Here is a 3,916-nt window from a genome sequence, read left to right as displayed (position 1 = left end):
CGAGACTTTGTTTTTTTTCATTGCTACTCGAACAAATCTCTGAAAGCTTCCTCAATGAACTCCGTCAACGACAGCCACCTGTGCTGAAGCTGGGATATCATGAAAACTTGTACTGTTATGGCCCTTGAGGACTGGAAGTGGTCACCCCTGCCTTAACCCCTTGAGTCCAGGAGAAGCCGCAACACCTCTAGCAGATTACAATCACGTGATTCCATTGCTGCGAGGCGAGCGGAATGAGTCATTCCATTCTTCTGGACAGATCATGACTTCCCCTAAAGAACGAGATGAAGGCACACAATGTCACCACTATGGCACGGAGTTCCTGGAGTGGCAGATGCCATGACTGATTGACCCATGACCTGGCCAAACTGTTAATTAAAAATAGCATGCATTGTATAGCTAGAAAGCTGAAGTACAGGTAAATGCAGGCACAGCAAGCAAAGGATCACTCAGGAACTGGTAATGGTTGAAAAAAAATATTTAAAAAATTAGCTTTATTGGATCATAATAAAATACAAAAAGTCCTCCCACGCGTTTCGCAAACAGCGCTTGCTCATGGAGAGAATTATACATTGTATGATCCGATTGTGCTGTTCAGTGCTCTCGCTTCCCTGTAACCCCCTAAGTGGGGCAAAACTTTTAAAGGGCTGACTTGTGACCTCCCATAACAACTGATCCCTAAAAGCAAAGTTACTGCACCAGCGGCTACTGTAGCTGTGGATATTCATACTGTATAATGCTGAAGTTACTGCTGTTATTACTAGTGCTGAAATTAACTAGGGGGATAAAGTATTTATGCAAATCAAGGTCTGCTTTTTGAAAACTAGGCATCTCAAATATATATTATAATGCACATTTGTGGATAACTACACAGAAAAGCTTATACAGAACCTCCTGTTGCAGCGAGATCTGGAAAGTTAAACAGGACCACCAGCATCTGAAAAAATTGTCAGATCATTGGATCTAACCAATTGGCAGTTTTTGTGGTATTTTGTTCCATTTATACAAATATTACCTTTATAATGTATTTCAAACTGTGTAAGTGTGCATGTTAAACACACCATGCAGGTTGAGCAGTAACAGTTTCTAGTACCTTGGCCGTGTGAATAAACTTGTATCCTACTGTAGGTACTCCCTGATGACATGAACAGGATACACGAGAAGGATACACGGGAAACAGGTGACATTATTATAGACATATTTTACAAAGTCCAAGCAAGTTAAATTAATTACAAGATATGTTTATTACACAACACGGTTTAACAAGTCAAAACTTCAAACAAATAATTACATTTTCAGTAATGATGACATGAACTAATTAAACAAATATTACAGAGCGGGAGGAGTTGTCCTTCTGTCCGACTTCCCCAGATCTCCCAACCCTCAAAATGAGAAGGAAGATTAATGGACATCATGGGACCCCCAAGGTGCCAGACCCCACGATGTAATAGAATAGCTACTTTTACAGGGCACCCAAAGAGTTACAGTGAATGAGAAGTCCCTCATTGCGGTCCTGTCTGATTGGAAGGTGGTATCTTACTGCGTTTTATTTATTTGCAAAGTCTCAATAGAACTGATGATACTTTGCCTTCAGCCAGTTTTTACAAACACGAGAGGCAATTCAAGCAGCACTTATTTAAAAAAATTTTTTTAAATATATGCAGCCTTTGATTACCATTAATGAAAATGATTTACCTAAACTGCTGATCAATTTGTTCTCCAATAATCAATTGGCAAAGATCCTGCTTCTCAGGGTTCACTAAATGGCCGCCTTTCAGCTTCTATCAATGGTACAGTCAGTGTAACTCAGCAGCTACAATGTATCCTTATATTACTAAGGTAACATTATCTATTGTTACAGTTTACAGCTCAAACTGCTGGGAATATTTGCAACACATTATCACAAACAGGAAAGTGTTACAAATATCTTGCACTGCTGGGAGGTGGCTAAAGTCTGCTATAGGAGTCAGAGGATGCTCAGTATATTAAAGCACATTAAAAATGGCATTAAGGGTTGAATTAAAAAAAATGTAAGCATTATCTAATACTACATAACGATTACAAACAAACACATGTAGGACAATGCTTGGATTACTCCTTGAAATAGGCAGTTCAAGTTGGCAGGCCATTTGTCTTTTTATAGTACAATCTGTGTTCTTGGCTTCCTTAGAAAGATTGAATCACCCTTAAAAATAAGACTGTCTTGTAATAAATGGCATGTCAGCTATTCAGCTACTTCTGTTTAGTGAAACATATAATGATGACAATTACTTGATAAACAAAGCTAAGCCAACAAGCGTGAGCACCATGGCCCACATCCACAGTAGGGTGCAAAGCTTCAGCACGAATCCTATTCATAGGAATAGGAGTCCAGATGTACTAAAGCTTAGCACCCTTTCATGGATCTGGGGCCTAACAATCATTTAGTAATGAGATCATTTGTCAGTCATTGTTTAAAAAAAAAAGTTTTTTTTAAATTTATATGGCTGACAATGGAAATGTTGCACTTTGAATTACAGGTGCGCGTCTTGAGAACGCACGGTTTATTTCTTCTTTTCCCTTTTGGAACATGCCATGCAGAAGGGAATGCAAGAAATGTACTGATAGAATTCCATGACCAAGGTACCACATGAATGTCGCTGAAGTAGGACTGTGAAAAGTTTTTTTTTTTTCTTGCACTCTTTAAAGAGAGGGAGTCACGGAGCAGGGGGAGAGGGAGTCACGGAGCAGGGGGAGAGGGAGTCACGGAGCAGGGCGAGTCACGGAGCAGGGGGAGAGGGAGTCACGGAGCAGGGGGAGAGGGAGTCACGGAGCAGGGGGAGAGGGAGTCACGGAGCAGGGGGAGAGGGAGTCACGGAGCAGGGGGAGAGGGAGTCGCGGAGCAGGGCGAGAGGGAGCCGCGGAGCAGGGCGAGAGGGAGTCGCGGAGCAGGGCGAGAGGGAGTCGCGGAGCAGGGCGAGAGGGAGTCGCGGAGCAGGGCGAGAGGGAGTCGCGGAGCAGGGCGAGAGGGAGTCGCGGAGCAGGGCGAGAGGGAGTCACACAGTAGGGCGAGAGGGAGTCGCGGAGCAGGGGGAGTCGTGGAGCAGGGGGAGAGGGAGTCGTGGAGCAGGGACTATAAGCAGACAACATACTAATGACCGTAACAAAACCCATAATCTCCTTGCCATACCAATACCAAGAATTAAATACATTTGAATGGATCTGGTGATTCAAAGCCAATTCTTAAGATTTACTGGGGTTAACTATAAATCTCCCAGCAAATATCATTAAATTCCTTGAACGTTGGATTGAAATGGAACCCAAATTATGTAACCTCTCTCAGGGGTAAAGATTACAGCCTTATAGGGCACACTGTACTCAGCAAATTACCCCCAAATTATCCAATCACTAAAAAAAAAAAAGATCTTTTGATCCCACACAATTGCGGTCCCATTAAAAGAACTAAAGGGCCTCGATAAGGCAACTATGGGCTATATCTCTAGGGGAAACCCACGGGTGCGCAAAAAAACCCCCCAATAACTGCGGGAAGGGGGCAGATTCGCAATGCCCTTCTTGAAGGCCTACTATGGGACAGCCCAACCGTTACAGAGAGCCCTATGGCATGTACCCCCAGGTAAAGTACGATGGGTTGTGAGAGAATTCAAGTCTTGAAATGGGTAGCTTGGATTCTCTACTCTGGCTCCCAAAAGGAGACAGAGGTGTAGGCCCCCATATTCTCCCACCAGCTCACTCCCTCCAAATCTGGGATACGAACAAAGTACAAAATGGCCTGACCACTCACTCCAATATGACCCCAATATTGGGGAACACTGCTTTCCCACCCAGGGAATACTAACTAAGCTTCCGATGGTGGAGAGAAAAGAGCATGACGAGGGTCGGAGCCCTGTTGAGTTGGAATAAACTAAGAACTTTCAAT

The sequence above is a fragment of the Ascaphus truei genome, chromosome 19 (genome assembly GCF_040206685.1).
Source record: "Ascaphus truei isolate aAscTru1 chromosome 19, aAscTru1.hap1, whole genome shotgun sequence".
In the NCBI taxonomy this organism is placed as follows: Eukaryota; Metazoa; Chordata; class Amphibia; order Anura; family Ascaphidae; genus Ascaphus; species Ascaphus truei.
This window is presented reverse-complemented; position numbering follows the sequence as displayed.